The following is a 21,963-nucleotide window of genomic DNA, read 5'->3' as shown; positions in this document are numbered from 1 at the left end:
TCGCACTTGTATCGAAAATAACTATTGCTGCATTTTGTTTAATTGTGCCTTGCCTGCCTTATAATTTCGCAAAATGGTTATGAATGTTACCTGCGATCATGACCTTAGTTACTAAGAGACTTATAATTCAATACCTATAGGCCTTGGAGATATTAAAAAACGCATTAACTATTCATTCACAACGGTGAGAAAACACTACTGAAAGAAAAATAATAATTAAAAGTCTTAAAAACTTACGGAACCCGTTGCTCGACATGCTCTTGGCCGGTTATTTGGTTTATTCAATCTCTACGCTACAAGTCCGCTGGCGCAACGTCACAATAAACCGCACGTGCTCTTATGGAATGGAAATGCTATATATCTTTAAAAACGTGTCTAGGTAAATAAGTGTCAAATAACATTAATATTTAAATAACATACATAAATAAGTTGATTTCCATCTGAATCTTATGGATTGACTAAACCCTGAAAATAGAGAAATATTATAATAAGAGGAAAGTTGAGCTTCTAAATTTGTATCTGTGCTCAATTAAATTAAACTGAAATCGCAGTTTGGCGAACAGTATGTATTTTAAGATAAATAAATAAAAATAAAAAATTCAAGTACACCATAACAGGCCCTGTATCTCCAAATCGTACACCACGTTCAAAATTCAACGGCCTGGTAAGATTACCTTGAAATGATCCATCTTTCAACTTGAATAATGATCGTACTTATTAGCTAACATTAATTATCCCGGTAAAACTACCTAATAGGATTCTTAACTAAATATTGGAGTTGACAGCATCACAACTCGAGTTCATTTTGTGAAACACGTCACGCCTGTTCCAGGCATCACCTAAACGGCTCCTTGAGGCTCCCTTTATTATTAAAGCCGTCACACTACACAACATGATACAGTCATATTTCGAGTAAATCTCGAGTTTATTGTGTGATGACAACATAAATTGTCTTCACGCTAAGAGTAGCGTCAGTGAGACGAATTTGGAGACAATTTATCTCGTGTGTGCACGGGGCATAAAGATGAGAGGGGCGTCATCTGTGTATAAAGTTACAATACACGCCTAGCCTCCGCGTCGTTATATGCATATTTCATCGACATCGGTAGCATTCTGCGATGCTAGCTTTATTAATTAGGTACTGTATCTTCTTATTTGAAGTACATACACACGACATACGTATTTGTTTCCAACTTCACTTAAATTGACCAGGTAATCTGACCCAAGCTTAACAAGTTTAGTTAACAAGACCTGATTTATATACGCTTGAACGAAGATTATGTAGGTAGCTTTATGACCAATTGACCATGATATACTTAGTAAAAATTCAAGTCAGTCGGTACCTTTCTTTAGCTTAATAACCTATTTAAAAATCATGAATGCAGATTATTGCTCCCAAAGCAATACGAACGGGTTTTCCTTACTTTACTTACTTAAAAAAACTTACTTAGGTACTTTAAAAAAAAAGGGGTGGGGTATTTTTCATTGATTTTTTATGTGGGCGGGCGCAAACAAAACTATAACAAAAACTACCCAAACATTACAGATTCAAGTGAAGAAAAACTATATAATAGGAATTAGATGCCAAGAAAGTTTGCATGGCATTCGCGCAAGAAGAACCTCATAAAAAGCAAATACCCAATATTAAGTTAGTTTTAAAGTTATCATAGGATATTGTTGTCATTATCTAAGAAAATGTTACATAATAAAATCCTGAACACTAACAAGAATTAGAGTAGTAGTAGGAGCAAGAAGTACAGTAGATACGCCCTTAATTAATCCTCATTGAATCTGTTGTTAGGTAGATAGTCTGTTGCAAACTGGATTTACAGAACAACTAGTTAGTGGTAAAAAGGCTCTGTTTTATATGGCGTTGGATGTGCAAACCAGTGAAAATGCTTATGCCCATGAGGTTAAGCATGACCAGCCTTTAGTGCATTACTGAAATGTAAGTTTCTCTAAACGATGTCACAGAGCGCCCATAGCGTTACGTTGGCAGATGGCGAAACACTCCGCTCCTTTTACGCTAAGCCTTACTTTGAATATTTAATACAGCCGCCTTACAGATTATTCAGACGCAAGGATATAAAAGGGAACACAAAGCTCTTCACTGGCCTTCCATATAACGCGTGGCAACAGCAACAAAAGACCTTTAGAGCGTTTGACGCTGAGCGGAGCCGATACACGTGCCGCGAGTGATCCGACAAAGCATTGTCCTTGTCGGCGGTGCAGCGATGCAACATCTAGATTTGTCGGGCAGTAGGCGAGGGAATATTCAAATGTGTGCGAAAGGAAGGCGCGGCCCTGACCGAGTTCTGCGTGACCGTGCAACCCTGCGGCCTGCACTCACCGGGAACGGGCGCCGCGCCGCGCCGCCGGCCCCCGGCAAACTCCGGCCAAAGTCATCCGATAAGCCGGAATTCATATCCATCCTTAAACTCTTGTTTAACGACCCTTATAATCTCGTCTTTATACAGTAATTATAACGGCAAGATAAAGGAACGAGATAATAGCCTGATGCAATAAGTGATCAGTTCTATTATAGGAATGTCAATTAATTCTCCCTTTACATACTAATGTGTCAAATAAAATTACAATATTATATTATAAAGACGTAAACTAAACTAATACATTAAATGTTTCTTCAATCAACAATCAACAATATTTTCATGAATAATAGTTAATATGTAAAGCTATTTAAAAAAATATTGATAAACAGGTACAGGAAAAAGGAATAGTGGTCAATAATAATAACCTACCTACCCTGAACCGTTCCCCAGTTCAAAAGGGCTCGCAATTGCGTTTAAATTAGTTTCTAATGAATACCCTGTTTTCAATATCCGATTTCAGATTCCTGAACGACAAATCAAAGATTATTTTGATAAGCACGATAAATTTAATCATATTTCTTACAATCTCATACATATAGTACAGCGCATCTTTACTATTTTATAAACAAATTTTAGTTACAGAAACGATAAACCTGTTAAATATGTCCAAACGTTGTTGTATAATTAGGTATGTAAGTCTGAGTCTCACTGAAGTTTTGTAATTTTAACCATAAATCTGGTTTAAAAATCAAATTTTCCATAAATACTTTGCCATATCATGTTTGTATTGTCGTCGGCGGCCCTATACATATAATGTGATAATTAAATATAATTCACATAATATATGAGCCCTGCACTGGCCGACCATTGTCTGCAAAGTGTCAATTATTTTAGGTGTGAGTGTTAAATAGTCACACATGTACCAACGCCCGTCGCTAACTATACATATGCATAACACAGACACATCTTTAGTAGAAAATCATCACATCACAAGTGTCTGTGGCGGCCAGCTGTATTTGACGTCATTGTGCCACGAATAACATATTCACAGCCCTTATTTACACTAAATTGTCGCGGTGTCTAGTCGGCGTGCCGTGAATACTGTGTGCTCACTGCTCACTAATTGGATGCTTTCAGTGGTGTCGAGTCTTGATTCTAGTTCAATTTTATTTATTCTCCTCACACATCGAGGGTGTTACACTGAATATTACGAGATGCATGCAATGCATTTGATTAAAATTGTTCGAATGCTTATGAACAGCGGTCACGGTGTGGAATAGAGTCGGCGTAATTATTATACGATTCATATTAAAATTGTATTTATTAGTCAAGCAACAACTATTTGTCGAGGGACCAACTAAATTAATCCTGTTACATTGTATATAAAAAAATTTACCTATTCAAATTCAGTAATAATACGTCAAAAATATGTTTCTAACAATATTTCTAGCAGTTTACTGAAATGGAAAATAAAAACATACTTGTACCTCAAACGACAGTGATGTATAAAAACGTCATAACCATATTCATTCAAATGGCTGCGCACCGGCTGTGTCTCTACTTATAGCGAAACGCGAGAAACAGCAAATATTTTTTTATTTGGAAATAAAACCCACGCAGCCGTCCACCTGGATGAAAATCGGATCGTATGAAAATTGGAAATGTTATAAGCGTAATATTCGTTTGCACGTTTCTAGTTACCGTCTCGTTGGGATTTCAACTGTACCTATTCCATGAATTTTAGTATCAAGGTCGACTCAATTTTTATTTAATTTAGCCATGTCATGTCAATTGGTTGCTCTGCTTAAAAAAGCGTAAGCAAGGGATTTCATAATGGTCATTTGGTTTTTATTTTGTTTATATGTATTACATTATTTTCATTATACGAGTACATTAGCTTTAGGTACTCGGAAATGTATGATTAATTTGATGTCAAGGGTTTCCAATATAACACTAAGTTTCGTGGACATTATGTCCCTATTCATATTATAAATAAGTACGCATGTTCGTAGAATAGAAACACTGCACTTGTAGGTACCTATGTAGTAGGTACCGTCAACTGAGGTGAATAGGAATGGGTAGGTTGAATAGGGACGAAACTTAAAATGTTTTATCTGGACCTCTGCTTTGCATAATTTCAGGAGCTTCTAATTAAGACATCAGTCCTTCAGTCTTGCCCTCCATATAACGAAGCTAATTTAGACACGAACTATAAATAACGCACAAATATAGACCGGTCTGGGGCCCATTTCTCGAACGATATTAGATTAATTTTATTAGTCCACAAACTGTCAAATCGTATGGGTCGCCATGACAACACACTAATAATATTAGACTAATACCGTTCGAGAAATAGGCCCCTGGCCTAGTGGGTAGTGACTCTGCCTGTGAAGCCGCGGTCCTGGGTTAGAATCCCAGTAAGGGCATTTATTTGTGTGATGAGCACAGATATTTGTTCCTGAGTCATGGTTGTTTTCTATGTATTTAAGTATTTGTATATTATATCTATCGTTGTCTGAGTACCCACAACACAAGCCTTCTTGAGCTTACTGTGGGGCTTAGTCAATTTGTGTAAGAATGTCCTATAATATTTATTTATTTATTTATATACTTCAAATACTCCTACGCAAGAGTCGACATATTTTGACACGATAAATATTTAATGTGAAAGATGGCAGTCTTTCCCCAGTTTCATGAACTGTAGGTACTTTTGAGCATACCTTGAATCACAAATATAATTGAATACTGTAACCTTCCACTACCTAACTTACTTACTTACCATAATATAAACCCCCCTTTTAATCTACCCCTGAAATATGGCCAAGTAATTTAGTCGTGATCGTCTAGTCTAGCGTTAGGACCCCTCGAAGTGAACCGCGGTACCCTAAGTTCTTTAATGAGTATCAGCTAAATTTTGGACTCTGATTTTACTTACAATTACCTGGACTTTAGGAAAAGTATATTATGATATTGGAAGCACGCTTATTATGATGTTAATGAATAACTTGATAAATTACAGAAATAGTACCAAAAGTTACCAGAATTTATTAGTGTAATGTAAATGTTGCTATATTTTACTTCAAACGATATCATTTAGATAAATGCAGCATACATGATAATACCAATATAAAAGGAATATATTTGGTAAAATGAGTTTAAAAAATGGGGTTGGTAAAAGCCTGCTACAATCTATTAAGCCTCCGGGATAACATATGAGTAGCACTCCTGGGGTAAGCCCATTTACACCTAGCATTTCAAGATAATATTATTAACTACCAGCTTCTATACGAAATATGCTACCCATACGCTCGATGCAGGATTGGGGGCTCCTAGTCCAATCAGCAAGGTCAATTGGAACTCCTACCCTACTCTTTAGCCAGACGGGCTATGACCAACACTTCGGAACCTATGCGTACCTAGATGGCTATGGAAAGAAGTGTCAAAGTATCCATCAGTCATCAAAATTACTATTCTTTTTTATTTCAAAAGCTAGGGATGCGAATCCCATTTCCATTCCCCAGAACTAAAATATAAACTGTATTTCTAGTTTTTTAGAAGTATGAACGAAGTACTAAGTTTATTTGTTAAAAATATACTATATTTTATGAGACTGAAATATCAAGATGAGCATTATTTCACTCAAATCATCCTTTGGATTACTCTTGCCTGCCAAAGGTTCCCTAAAACAGCTAGTCATCGATTTTCTATCTCCGAATAGACTGTGTTCCTAATCCCAACTTGATATTTAAGATTTAATTGTGTAAATACCTTAGAAACATGATTGTAATACTCAGTACCTCGTCTTTACACCAGAAAACCAGAATTTCATAAATAAAAATAGAGATAAGATTTTACATTAATTATTTTCCCCAAATAAATTAAAATATTGGAAGATTTAAGCAATTGAAACCCTATACCTATTTACGCACAATTTTAGTTTAGCAAGACCGTAGTTGAAGTCCCTTAAAAAGAGAAATACATCAGTTTTACAGACCAAGACTAAAACGAACCCTAAATTCCGAATAATTAGTGTGAGAATTTACCCTAACCCTACCCTTGTCCCTACTCTAGTATAACCAAAGCACAGTTCGTACTTACCATCGACCTGGTACTTTGGAATATACGCAAGTGTATCCCTACTAAGAAGCTGTAAGAGTTCGGCGAGCGATTCCGAGAATGCAACCTAACAGCTCGTGGGCTTGTCTCCCCCCATGGCGGGTTGCACAGAGGCAGGGTGGCAACATGGGTAAGACAGGTCCCTATTATGTATATAAGTGGTATAAATAAATATATTTAATATACGAAGCCTCCAAATACTGTAGATTTCAAATGGGCCCAGATTACTCCGGATGATGCGCACGTGACATCCCCATTATTCATCTAACAGCTGGACATTGGAGAGCTAAGGAGGGAGACGTTTTTCATCTTCTATGTTGGTAAAGAGAAGGTGCCAAGATAACCCTCATCTTGGAGCAAAAAGACTCCTAGACAGCTCACATTTAACACCGCAAGGGGTGAGCTGCCCAGCCGGACAAACAGTCAGTCCAAACAATGATCTGGTTTTAAAATATATAGCAAAAGACCCCATAGTAAAACACTAAAATAACTAGGTTCAATTTTACGAACCAAACTACTCACAAACCAAACTAACTAAACACAGAAGTGAAATTCCCTTAAACACCATTATCTAAGTTCAGTTTTATGACGATATTGTCCCCATAAAACCAAACACAGACACGCTTTCCAAGTCCCTGCTATGCAACGATATTGTCCCTGCATAACGTGACGGCACTTAGAAAACACAGTGTAGAAAACTTCACTATAACAACACACAGTAGCAAAGAATCCCCGCAATAGCCTGAGTTCAGTTTTACGACGATATTGTCCCCGTAAAACCAAACACAAACACGCTCTCCAAGTCCCTGTTATGCAACGATATTGTCCCTGCATAACGTGGCGGCACTTAGAAAAACACTGCGTAGGAAACTTCACTATATTTAAATCCCGTACTCGGTAACAAAGAATCTCCACAAAAGTCTAGGATCAGCTTTACGACGATATTGTCCCCGCAAAACTAACCACAGACACCATTTCCACGTTTAAATTCACCAGGATAATTCCAAGCGAAAACAAACATAGTAACAGTAGTAGAGGAACTTTGCTCACCGAATATTAAACGCCCGAGAACCAGAGTCACTGCTAGCCGATGGTTGAAGAATGAATGAATACCGGCGGTCCGCTCCTGCCTTTTATACTCTTTTACTGGCGACATACTGGCGACATAATGGCGACATAATGGCGACATACTGGCGACATAACGGCGACATAATGGCGACATACTGGCGACATACTGGCGACATACTGGCGACATACTGGCGACATACTGGCGACATAATGGCGACATACTGGCGACATAATGGCGACATACTGGCGACATACTGGCGACATACTGGCGACTGGCGACATAATGGCGACATAATGGCGACATAATGGCGACATAATGGCGACATACTGGCGACATACTGGCGACATAATGGCGACATACTGGCGACACAACGGTGACCTACTGGCGACATAATGGCGACATACTGGCGACATAACGGCGACATACTGGCGACATAAAGGCGACATACTGGCGACATAACGGCGACACAATGGCGACATACTGGCGACACAATGGCGACACAACGGCGACATACTGGCGACATACTGGCGACATAATGGCGACATAATGGCGACATAATGGCGACATACTGGCGACATAATGGCGACATACTGGCGACATAATGGCGACATAACGGCGACATAACGGCGACATAACGGCGACATAATGGCGACATAACGGCGACATAACGGCGACATACTGGCGACATAATGGCGACATAACGGCGACATAACGGCGACATAACGGCGACATAATGGCGACATAACGGCGACATAACGGCGACATAACGGCGACATAACGGCGACATACTGGCGACATACTGGCGACATAATGGCGACATAACGAGACAAACATTAATCAGAAAGTACCAGGATACCATGACTGAGGAAGAGGTCATTTGCCCCGTACCTATTAGCGATATGCAACCGACGACCAGTGATTTATTAAGACAAATGTTTACCAAAAGTACCAGGCTACCATAACCGAGGAAGAGGTCAAAAGTCGTAAAGTTCGATGCTACCAAGATCTATCCCTTTCACGCTTGCGTCTTAGAGAAAGACGGAGATATTCTCAATGACGTCTACGCACACATTCACAGGCAATAATCGGGTAGTCAGTTTGAGTAGACTAAATTATAATAAAAAAGAACGCTTTATGGCCCCTCTACACGCACGAACCTGCAAGCATTATTTTACTTTGGGATACTTTTAGTCTCTTTCCGAAAAACACTCCTGTGTGGAAGTATTTTACGTTCACCAGTAGCAAACATACTCAAAACATTTTACTTTATGGCCCCTCTACACGCACGAACCTGCAAGCATTATTTTACTTTGGGATACTTTTAGTCTCTTTCCGAAAAACACTCCTGTGTGGAAGTATTTTACGTTCACCAGTAGCAAACATACTCAAAACATAGCGGGAAGTTTAAAATCTTAGGCGTTTTGGACTGTTTGTATTAACTCTGTACTAGGAGTTCAGACTTCAATACGACCGAACGTCACGCTGTCAATGTCACTGTCATTCTAATGCCAAAAGTTCACATATTTGGGTTAGTTTCAACTTGTGATGGTTATTTTACGCAAGTTATTAATCTAAATAGCAAAAAATTTATAGTGGGTTATATATTTAATGAAACCACAAGTGGTGAAATACGAAACGTGCACTTCAAGTTGTAATTGTGACATTATTCATTAGAATCATGTATGAAATATGCGACTGAAAGGGATTTTAGTATTCAAGGTATTTCTTTCTAGTTTGCGTGTTTTGTAATGAACAATTTAAGGTTAATATTATGCAATCGGCATACGACCAGTCACAATACTCTCGTAACAACAGTAAATACGAGTAACAACATGTAACTACTTACCTAGGAAAAACGTTATGGCAAACTAATTATAGGTACTTAAATATAAATATCTGGAAGATCGAGCTTTGCTCGGAAAACATTAGCACTGCCTTTCTCCCTTTGTCTCGTCTTGGCGGGGGCACGGCCGTGCCCCCAGATATAAAAACTCAAAAATGCGCGTTTTCCCAGAGATAAGACTACCTACTAGATCTAGCTAGATCAGTGGTTCCTAACCTGGGGGTAAAACTGGTATTTTACGGGGGTAATAAGCTAACCTAATATAACAATACAACAAACGTACACGTTTTATTTTTTATTACCATTGGGAGGAGGGGTAAAATCAAGTTCCCTAGTTAGTCACAGGGGTGACCGGACTGAAAAGGTTAGGAACCACTGAGCTAGATCGATTTTTCGCCCCCGAAAACCCCCATACAGCAAATTTCATCGAAATCGTTAGAGCCGTTTCCGAGATTCCCGAAATATATAAATATATACTTATACAATAATTGCTCGTTTATTATAAGATAATCGCTTCCGAGCAGTTTGTAGTCAAACTTAATACAATGCTTTCAAGAATAGTATAATTCTAATAACAGAAGGACAAGAATTTATTGAGAAAATATCATATCATATGTTAGGTATTTGCTCAATAAATTCTCGTGTCGTAATATTATATGACTGAATTTTTATATTAAAAATAACGGCTATGATATGACATCTCGTGATAACTAGAACGTGCAGACCAGCTATCATGGTCGCATTTTTATCACTTGTCATGCTATGCGTCACTTTCGCACTTACATATTTGTTAGAATGTGACAGCCATGGTGACAAATGATAAAGAGCCGGCCATCTTAGCGCTACAGGTTTGATTATACGTGATCTACATGTACCTATGTATAGACACGTTAATTATTTATGAAACATGTAGTTATTGTCATGGTGTGTGGCTCCTAGTTAAGCCCGAAAGCTAAGGTTTCAATATCAGTCATAAATTTTGAGATTAAACCCACATCCCAATCTATTCTCATATCAATAGTTAAATCTGCTTTTCCTTTCATTACGCAATAGGTACTCGAGCTGTGCTATACTTATCGAACGATATTTGGAACAATTAGCTTAATTAAGGAATAGCCCTCGGGGTATAATTATAAGCCGGCCATGTTCATTGTGTGTTGTTATAACAAATATCAAAGTTGATGATATTTGTAATCGACCGACTTATTTAAGGGCTCCGGCTTTTTTCAATTAAGCATAAAAATATTACTGGAAATAGAGTAAAGTAACACTGTTACAGCAGTGTGCTACATTTAATCAGTTTGATTGCTTTTAACCACTCACGCTACCTAGTCACAATCTCAATCAAACGCAATACAACTCATTATAATTTCAGTGCATCGTTCCAATGCCTTTTAGGTCATTAGCAAAATTTACAGCATAAACAGAGTGATGTGTGATTTTAACTAAATCTAGAGTTACAGTTCGTAATACAAGACACTTATAAATGTAAGTAAGAACGATTAAGCTTGTAGTAAGTTGTTGCCTGAACATGAATCACTTGCGAGAGGCTGAGTAGGTACTTATAGGCCTCAGGTTTAATGTATTTACCCGACAGAGCCCTCTCCAGCAAAGCAGAGATTAAACCGTGTAGCTTAATGTTTTCTACTCACACACTAATGGGGAAGGACGGGGAGGGACAAATTAAATCCCTGATTGGGTTTGTTCACCATTCCAGAGAGTAACTGTTATCGCCATTAAAACAGGTATGCTTAATTTGATATTGATAAACGCCCTTCTTTCGGTCTAGAGTTTAAACGAAACTTGACCTTGTAACAAGGCAAACCTGCATAGTGCAGCTATAAAGTGGTAAAATAAAACCGTGTAAGAAACAGTTTTAGAGTACACCTCCCCTACACGTAGAGATGTTTTTTTTTTCGTTTCAACCCTGTTGTGTAGGGTGACGTTGAATAGGTCTTTCAAAACTTTAGAAATAATTGCTCGAATGAAAATAAAAAGGTGCCCCCCTCCTCCCCATATTAGTAGATAGACGTGCAAAGTGCTCGAAAGTACTCCCTTTTGCTTGATATTTACATGATACCTTACTAATAGCCCCCTGCACTGAGCGTGCCCATGGTTTCTTTTAATTCTCGAGATCAACTTATTGAACGTTGAAATTGGCAATACCAGGTGTAGAAAATAAATAAATATTTCTCCATAACAAACACAGCTTTTCAGCTGAATAAAGTACCTATTTCCCTTTCATCGTAGTTTTGTTTTTGACTTACTAAACAATTGAAGGGATGTATACAAAAACAACATAACTGACTACACTGGTTGACACCTGAAACGATTAACAATGTTCGTAAAAAAGTTTCCACCGCTTAAGCAGTTATGTTGTTTTTGTAAACATCCATGCAATTATCAAACAGCCATGACAGTCCCACCCGACGGGACGCATACCAAATACACGCTTGGCGTTTCTTTATTTAAATAAAACCGTTAATGGGAAAAGTTAAATAGGATTCCACGGAGCAATTCAATGTGCAAAAAATATTTTCAACTAACATTGTTTGAGGCAGAGCCGAGGTCCGTTGCCGATGGCGCCCCCCGGGGTATTTATTTATATTATTTATCCTAACGTGAGGTACCTACCTCCAAAGCCTAAATAGTACGATCTCTTTAGCTTAACTATTAGATCACCGCACGGGCGCTCGCTGATTTAACGTTCTACTTGGGGAAAGCAAAATTTAAAGCTATTTGTAGTCGTTAAATTTACACCGCGGTCGAGTTGATTAACTAGGTATTTGATGAAAGACGCCAATTTCGCTCGAAACACGTCGCTTATACTACGGTTTTAGTATTATAAAGAATTTCGTTGCCCCTACCAAACATTAAAAAGGAAAGATTAGTGTTCATTTTTCTATACAAACGTTCTCAATTTTGGCCCTAGATGAATATTTTTTTATATGAGTTAAATGTATATCTGTGTCTGTGTTTTGCTTTTTTTATTTTCTTGTTTTTATAAGTACTAGGTTACTTCAAACAGCGCTAAAACGGTAAAATATATACATGCGCCGTAAACAGACGCTTAAGTCACAGTATAATAAAGAGTACTAGCATACAGTATGGACGCTCCCTGCCTCCCGTTGAAAGTGCCGCCCACCCGCTGAGACCCGCTCTCGGTTACCTCACAGTTACCCTACAATGTCTTATCTCACTCACACAAGCATGGTACGCGTTCACCTACACGAGCTTAGGCTGTGTGCGTAGGAACGCGTTTGTTTCATACATTTGATCGCCAGTGTCCGAGGTGTGCTTAAGTAGCATACAAAATCGGCAACAAACATGTAAATATTATACGATTAAGACAATTTTACACAGATCGACCTAGTCCCACAGTAAGCTCAATAAGGCTTGTGTTGTGGGTACTAGACGACGATATATATAATATACATATGTGTATATATAAATACTTATTATACATATAAACATCCATAACTCAGGAATAAATATTTGTGATAAACGCACAAATAAATGCCCTTACCAGGAATCGAACCCGGGACCTCCTGCTTCGTAGGCAGGGTTACTATCGAGTCTCCCGACTAGGCTAGGAGCCCGTTAACAATAAACGCAAAAATCATAACGGTCAGACATAGATAATTTCTTCCTCATTCAGTTCCCAAGATTTCGTTACGATTGGTTAAGTTTTGGTGGAGATAAAAACGTCGAGAACGAAACCTCGGCTTCTGAGATTTTTACGAAGGATTTTTCGCCTAAGCTGCAGTTGCCCTTATCGCATTAATTTTAGGATCCGGGCCCGTCAGTGCGACGGAGATATTTACCTAAACCTCAAATCTGAAAAGGGGCTCAGCTGGTCCTTCCTTTTAAATTGCCGTAATAACATATGGGAATTAGATACGCTAGAGCTAGAATATTGTGAACCATAGAATGAATTTCCCAGTGGCCGTTTCGTCTGACGTGGGTGGTAGTTCTCAGGTGAGATTGTCTATCAGGTACATATGTAATCAAGATGTTGCTAAAAATCATTTTATTATTTTAAGAAATATTAGTGATAAATAATAAAAAATAGTATTCATTTGAATGTAGGCAACTGCAAACACTTGTGTAAAGCATAAAGCAGTATTTTTCTCGTAATTTTGCATATTTTCCTCACATCTTTCTAAAAACGGTAATTAATAGATGCAAACAACAAACTTAAAACACAAATAAGCAGATAGGTATCAAACTTACGCGCTTAATATTACATTTTTTTATTCATTGTACCTAATAGTTAATAGACAAGTGACATTAAATGTAAATACTAAACGCAGCAAGTGTCCTGGGAACGATGCCCCAGGCAACTTTAGGTTTTTAATGTTTCATATTTATCTTGTAAATTTACTTTCAATATAATAAATACTTTTTACGGCAACCGCAATACTAAACATGTTACCATAAAACCAACTAAATTTTCCCTAGTGGGTTTGCCTTTGTCGGGTCACTATAATGCCAATCTAAGATTAAGAGCAAAATGGGTAGGCACTGTGTATCGCAACCGTTAGTAAATAGTAATCAAACCACGAATTAATAGCCTAGAACAGTCCTACTTTCATTGTTATCGACGGTTTCTTTGTACATCTTTTTTCTTTTTTCTCTTTTCTTTGGACGATATCCCTTCGCGCCTACTTTTTTCAAATTTGCCGCGCTCTTTTCTACTGACACCAAGTACAGTTCATAAGATTAGATCTCCACTTTTCTAACAGCCATCGATCGATCTTCTGCTCCGCACACATTTGCCAAATGTCTGTGTAAACTGAGTTCTGATTGGTCTCTGTACCCGTCCAAATTATGCCTAACAATGTACAAGCCTCAAAATCCCGTCACCCTGCTACAAACAGAATGTTTATCTTCGGCGTTATCCCTAACGGTCTATTATACCGCTGAACTGCTGCCTCTAATCCAGGTTATATTCTCTCATGCGAGCAAATGCAAGCAAATCGCACCTGCCGGTTGAAATGCCTGGGAAGTAAATAAATGCTATAATGCCAGCTTACAGCGCTTTAAAAAATCAACAGGGTTCGTACCCAGCGGCCCCGCGGTACTTAGTCCAGGACGTCCTTATAAATGAAATGTAGATTTCTTACGCGTAGACACCTATTTAGATTAATTTAATATTCTCTTGTTTTGTTTTACAGGGTTCTGTAAGACATCCTTATTTATATACTTGTTACCAGAGATGTGACTTATTTGAAATACTTGTATTTAAAATGCATATACTAAATGCAAAATACCTATTTTGTATTTTGTATTTAAATACCTTTTGAAGAAAACTATTTTGTATTTTATTTGAAATAGTTTTTGGGACCTATTTTCTATTTTCAAAATACAAAATACTTTATAGTAGGTAATGTAGGTAGGAGTTACAATCTCTTCTGATGTTACAATCCTGGCAACTCTCTCATACTGTTGAATCTGTTTAGTAACGTCGCACATGACCACAAGCGTAGCGAGTGGTTAAAAAAGTGGAATCTTGAGTGTTGCGAGGGTTTCAAGGTACGAGAGGAGAACAAACTTTTCTGCCCTGATGAAACTTTTCTGCACAAACGAGACGTTTTCATCACACTAACGAGAGGCATTATACTAGCTGTAAAACATTACAAATCTAAATTAATGCTTTTAAAAATTGTCCGTTATAAACCATCATCCATCCATCCTTCCGGTTAATATGAGCAAACAACTAGAAATTTGCACTTAGAGAACTGATTGACACACTGTTTTCAAAGAATGAAGAGAGTCTTTTCAATTCGGATATTTTGAGTAATACTTTTTAATTCAGACTAGGTATTCACTATTTTTTTTTATCGCAAAGTATTTGTATTTTTAAAAAGTATTTTGAAAATACCTATTTCGTATTTTGTATTTTAAATACAAATTCAAAAACTATTTTGTATTTTGCATTTGAAATAGTATATCAAGGAAGTATTTGTATTTTGTATTTAAATACTTTTTATAAACTATTTTTCACATACCGTAAAAAACCATTTTCAGTGAAACGTGTTTTCCCTACTTAAAACTAGTAATCCGTATCACCTCAGTGAAAACGCGTTTTTACCAGTTATCTGTCTAGCAGTAACTAGTCTAGTTTTCAGTCAAAACTAGTTTTCGCAAAGTGCCTCGGTGACTCGGTGAAAATAGGGAAAACACGTTTCACTAAAACGGGTTAGGTTAGGTTAGGTAGGTTAAAGCCCTTGCTACACGGTCGCCGACAAGCCTTCTAACCGTCTGACCTTGGTCTGTCCTTGATCAGTTTTGGTCAAATTTTGTTGGAAACAACTGTCTACACGGTCCGTCCAGACCAAGGCCACGCGGTCTGAGGGGCTTGTCGGCGACCGTGTAGCAAGGGCTTAAACGGTATAGGTACGTCCATATGCAGATCAGTGATGCCGACAAAGCGATTTGATATAATATAGATAATTTTATAAAGATAAAAAAGGATACCTTTACAAAAATTGTTAGGTATTAGGTACAAATTCAGAGTTTGGTTAGCGGAATATTAAACTTTCAAGTGCATTATCAGAGCCGCGTCTGTCTGTCTGCCAGCTGGCTGTGCAACCTAATAGGGCTACCTAATAAGTACCCGAGGGCCACGGAACGCACGCAACCACTCAATTAAAAAAACAAAGGAGGCTTTCGCACCAGAAACTTACATGATTTCGTACCTGATGTTGTATAAATGTATGGGACATTTCTCTTTGCGCGGTCCGACACGTACTTTTGCGCAAGCAGATTTAAGTAGGAGTTAAGGAATATATATATGTATATATATATATATATATATTTATATTTATATATATATTTGCGGTAAATGATTATGATATCGAACTAAAATACTTAAAGTAAGTACTGGCCGTTACAAATTTAAACTGAAACTTCCCGATTGAGTAGGTAATTGGGGGATAATTCTCGTTTTCAATACATAAATCTGGAAGCAGTGAAGCGATAACAATAATCCAAATTGATTGTGGTGTTTATTTCAGTTGTCTCATAAATTTAAGACTTTCTCTTATACATAACCTATCAATAGGTATATAATAAAACAAATAAAAAATTACGACTGCATTAATTGAAAAAAACCTGTTTTGAATACAGACATACTTAGTGGTTATAAAAAGGCAATTTTATATTTTTTTCTTGATCGCAGCTATAAGCTATGGTGCTGGGGGTATTAAACCAATAAACAAAGTACGATAAATTAATTGAGCGCCGAAGATAAACATTATGGAAACGTATTAAAAGTATCAAGGTTTTCTATTTTGTAATTAAGTTGAAATCGTATACCATTATTTACTTTAATGTTGAATGAAAGCATTTTTACTAAAGAAAGATGTTTAATGGAAAAAGTTTTAATGGAATTTGATGAACGAAACGATTCAAAAGTCGTTCTTAATACAAATTTCTTAAAAGCAATTATCTGTGTTACGGACCTCTTTGCTGCGAATGCTTCGCGATTTCTTTAGGAACGATTCAGTGCGCAGTAACGAGATTAGGTATACATGGAACAGACATGTCTTGAAAAAAAAAACGATTGCTTCAAAACAATTATTAATGTGCTAAACATAAAATTAATAAATAACGCAGAAGAGCATCTGCGTGCCTCTGAATAACCCCATGTACCTATGTAGGTAAGTAGTTCATTACAAGATTAGGCACCTACGCATAGAAGTCCTTTTTCAGTCTACTTTTTCTTATAAATACAAGTACAAGCACGTTTCGGTTTCTCTTTTCTCGCAATAGGTTTCCATATTTCACAAAGATCGCAATCTCATCGCAAAAGGAGTGGCCCATGTATAAATTTCTGTTCAGCATCTTTGAGAAGGGGACCGTAGCATCTTTCACAAACGTGTTTATAATACGAAAAGGGCAATAAAGGTAGAACAGTGATTGTATAGCAGATCGCAGACAAGTCGTTGGCTCAGACCCAGAATACCATACCTACGGACATAAATTAGAAAAGAATGGCCGAAGTTGCGACTCTTAATGCCAGATTGAACGGATTAAGCGTCTCCAAGGGAAACGTGGCGATCGAAGATAAAGAGTCCCTTTTTTGACCTTAAGAAAACACTTTTTCTGCCTCTCTTTTGTAGGTACATACGACTATGTATATACTTAACCTAGTAATGATAAACCATAACACAAATAAAATGTGTAGGTCTATGTGTAAAATGTGTAGGTAAATGGGTAGGTATGACTAGATTACTGATACATTGAAAACACATTTGCTATCTTCTACAAAGACACGAATAGGTAATTCAAAGGCTCTCGTGGTCAATCCAGTCTTGTGAATAGAACCAAAGTTTCAGTTTAGATAAGTAAACATTTCTAAACCGCCTATCTGAAATACAATTTGCCATTGCCATTCAGGGTTGAATGTCTTGAGGGTTAGTCCAAATGGAGAGTGGAGCCATTACAACTATTTACCGCCGACATTTCTCTAAGTTTCAACTAATAGCGCTGGTAATCTGTGCGGAGACGTACCTACCTACCAACAAATAGATGCCTTTGAACTGTTTGTACTTGATGGGCCCGATTCGGATTTTGTAATAGACATCTATTAGACATCGCCAAGATACGATAACGATATCTTTAAGATCTAACCTGTCAAATTTGACATTTCCGCGATTCTGGAGATACTCTTGAACGATTTCCACAAGATATTACTTAGAGATCTAATTCACATCTAATAGATATCTAACACGATCTATTGTAAAAGTGACATTAGTTGCCCGAAAAAGAGAACTAAGTAGTTGAAATCTAAACTATAACGTATCTAGAATGGATCTAGTACGTGTCGTTTCTTGTGAATATCTTGAAGTTCGAATACGGCAGGATGTCTAAAACTACCAATTTAGTTAGAGCTTCTGCTAATTTGAATGGAGTATCTCCTTTTATAAATAGGTAAGCTTTCATTCTACTTGTACAGTTTTATGACGGTACTACGGTACCTACTAATTAAATTAGTACTCGGCTACTGCTATTTATAGTCAGGACACAGGTGGTATTTTCTCTCCTTTTTAGGGTTCCGTACCAAACAGGTACAAAAGGAACCCTTATGGTGCGACTCTCTTCGTCCGTCTGTCTGTCACATTGCTAAATATCTCGATCTCGAGAACTACTTAAGCTATCGATTTGAAATTTGGAATAGTTATGAACATTGAGCGTTATTTTATTTCATTTTTTATTCACTATGGTATCATTGCAAAGAGCTGAAATTAAACATTCCAAAACAAATTTAATTCTTTTTTCATAGCGAAAAATATATTTATGACAAAAAAATGTGAAAAAAACCATTAGTTATCAAAAATACTGTAAGATTACACTAAAACACCTTCTTTCAAATAAATAATTATCCTTGAAAAACCAACATTTATATGTACAGTTTGCTCAAATTACTTAACCAATTTCCAGGTAGATGGCGCTGCGCTGGTCAAAAGTCTTGCGTGTTTATAGTTAGGTAGGTACATGAGATAATTGAAAGTTTGTACGGAACCCTCCGCGAGCTAAACGAACTCGCCCTTGACCGGTATTTTACATTTGTTGGTAGCTCTAATAACTAACAACTTAATGATTATTTATGTTTATTGCCGGAGCTATTATTTTAACTTGAATCTATGAATGTACTAGTATTTAAGCATAAATGGGATATTTACCATTGTATCAATCAAATTAGCATAAGTTTTAAATGAATAATTATTATCTTATCTTACCTTATCTTATTGTTTATCACTACATTCGACCTAAGTAAACCATCAACAAAGAGTGGACATATTTGTTAGGTTAAACGTTAACCTTAATTTAAATTAAAAGCACTTAATGTATAGTAGGTAAATCTATTTAATTAGATAGCTCTTCTTTAGAACTTACCGGAAAGTTATCAAAATCAGCTGGAGAATGTGGCAACTGAAAAAGAAAACACTTGATTATTAATGCTACCTACGGAAAAATATAGAAAACAAAGTAGGATAGGTAACTATTTACGTATATAATAAATGATTAATTATATTAACCTAGCGTTATGGTTTTATTAGAATGTACACTCGCCGTCAGATATATCGGAGCGGGCACAAAGCCTCGGTTATCAAACGTTACAGTGCATGTTGAGATATTTTTGAGCTCCTTGGCCGTTCTAATATATCTGGTGGCGACTGTACATATACGTCGGTACAAGACCATAATTTCTAATTAATGTGATACAAAAATTGATCAAAAGCTTTTTCATTTCTCATACTCTGAAAGAGGGTCATTGTTGTTCTAAAAGGTGTGCAGAAGATGATACGTTTCTGCACTAGAGCATTATACGTTCCTAGTACGATTTATTTTTATTTTTACGATAACCAATTCAAATTCAAATCCTGGGCGGTCCTGGGTTCAAACCCCCGTGTGATGAGCACAGATATTTGTTCCTGAGTCTTGGGTGTTTTCTATGTATTTGTATATTATATATATCGTTGTCTAAGTACCCACAACACAAGCCTTCTTGAGCTTACTGTGGGACTTAGTCAATCTGTGTAAGAATGTCCTATAATATTTATTTATTTAATTTGGGTTTAAATGGATTTGTTATACAATTTCCATTCTGATATTTAAATCCTCATTCCATAAATAACGATACTTTTGCCTAAATTGTTTAAGTATTCAAAATACCCTCAAGAAATACTATAAAAATGTATACTTAGTCATGTTTAAAAAAATACACATGCATTTTAATTTCCTCGTATTCAAAATGAAAAGTAGAGTGTTTAACTCAGGTGAAAGGCATCATTTCAGCCTCAGCAGACTATTGTAAGAGCGCCGAACTACCTCGGCAGAAATGAGTGCCTTTCATCCCTTGGTTAACAATCTACTATTTATTCATGTAAAATACGATCATACTTCCAAAGACTACAACGTCTTTGAAGCGCCTTCGGCTGGATGTCTCACAAGTTTTACTTTTGTCGAACATGAATCCACGATTCTACAACGGTAGCGAGTGTCGAATACGCTGTTTTACAAGGAGTAGGTAATTTACTTTAAGAGGGTTTATGCTTTAATGATAGTATTATGGATTTCTTTTTAAGAAAATAATTATATTTCTATGTGATGTAAGTAGGTACCTACACAATGAGTACCTACTTACGGCGATAAAAAAGAAGTTAAGTACTTTATAACAATTTATATATATATACTGATATTTATGAGATAACATACCTACCTATTAATTTTAGCTAATTTGTGCAGTTTTTCGTATTAGTAACTAGTTAAGACGAAAGTGGAGAACCCGCGCGAAATCGCTTTTTCATACAAACGTAGTTCTCATTTTCCTCTCTGGATATGAACATTATTGAAAATATTTTCAAACAATTGGTTGTATATCAAATCAACCACAGCTATGCCTAGGGGCTATGCCCCTACGTTTGATTTTTTTCTAATTTTTGATTATTACTTATAAGAGTTATGTAGGAGTACGGGTAAGAGAAATGTGAAATTTAAAATTAAAACAATACAAATATTCTTTTCAATTTAAATTTTCAAAGGGCATGTAAGGGCAAAGTCGATATTTAGGTCGAACTATAATACTCTCATTCGATAGGTAATGACAACATTAGAGCAATAAGGATAGACATATGTATGAACACTTAAGTAAGAGTGAGATAGCGCTTTACGAATAAAGAACACTTCCAATATGTCGTTGTTTCAATAATCAGATCCTTACAGGAGCATTCAAATATTTGCGATAATCATAAAAACAAAAAAGTTAAGCGTAGGGGCATACTCGTAGCTATGGTTCATATACATAAAATTATGCAAAAATAATTTCCTATGTCAATATCCAGAGAGGAAAAGAAGCGGCCGTCCCATTTCTTCTTAAGCGCATGAGGGGGGGGGGGGGGGGGAGGTGTAAAATAGGTAATGTCACGAGGGCTTACCTCAGTTACAATTAAGTAATATTTGCAAAGTTATTACAAAAGATCCACTGTGACCCACTCTCCCTTTGATTTTGTACTTGTGTATAACCTTCCTGTTTCAACAACAATTGTTTCACAACTTTTATGAGCACACGACGTGAAACCGATATGTTCTCATAAACTCTCCTCGCAACTTTAGTACCTACACGTGAGGATCATTATGAGAATTTTACATACATAAGTAAAGTTTAGACTTCGTACTTTGTTTCAAGTAGCGGAATGTATAAGAAACATGTATATTTATTTAGGCATTACAGCCGGTTACAGCAAGAATCAGCCCAAGATGTTGGCTAAATAACCTACTAGTTAAGTAGTTCAGTCGATATCTGGTTAACAATGACACTTGAAGCTTGATATCATTAGTTAAAGATATAGATACCCGAAATTAATGTAGGTATGTACCTTAACTCAAGGATCAGGACTAGCCTACCATAAATCAGTTATGTAATAAAGATCATTATCTTGTTTCTGAACGAAGATGAAAAAACATGTGAGTGTTGAGTAAGTAATTAAGTTTCTCGGCGTGACGCGTCAGCAGCCCGAGGCTCGCGGCCGACGCCTCAATTACGGCCCTTACTCCCCACTTTTATTTACCTACCCTCACTCAGACCCTTGATTCAC

The 21,963-nt window shown here is 36.9% G+C and overlaps 1 long non-coding RNA gene across 1 annotated transcript in view; it reads left to right on the top strand.

Annotated features, from left to right (window-relative positions):
- LOC134652048 (uncharacterized) overlaps positions 1-19,939 on the top strand; it is a 63,678-nt gene extending 43,739 nt beyond the window's left edge. Inside the window, exon 2 of the long non-coding RNA XR_010097150.1 lies at positions 19,806-19,939. This is a non-coding gene — a long non-coding RNA (uncharacterized LOC134652048). The remainder of the gene's footprint in view (positions 1-19,805) is intronic.
- Positions 19,940-21,963: the final 2,024 nt, after the last annotated feature.

This window comes from Cydia amplana, chromosome 11 (genome assembly GCF_948474715.1).
Source record: "Cydia amplana chromosome 11, ilCydAmpl1.1, whole genome shotgun sequence".
NCBI lineage: Eukaryota > Metazoa > Arthropoda > Insecta > Lepidoptera > Tortricidae > Cydia > Cydia amplana.
The sequence above is the reverse complement of the archived record's forward strand: the minus strand, read 5'-3'. Positions and strand labels throughout refer to the sequence as shown.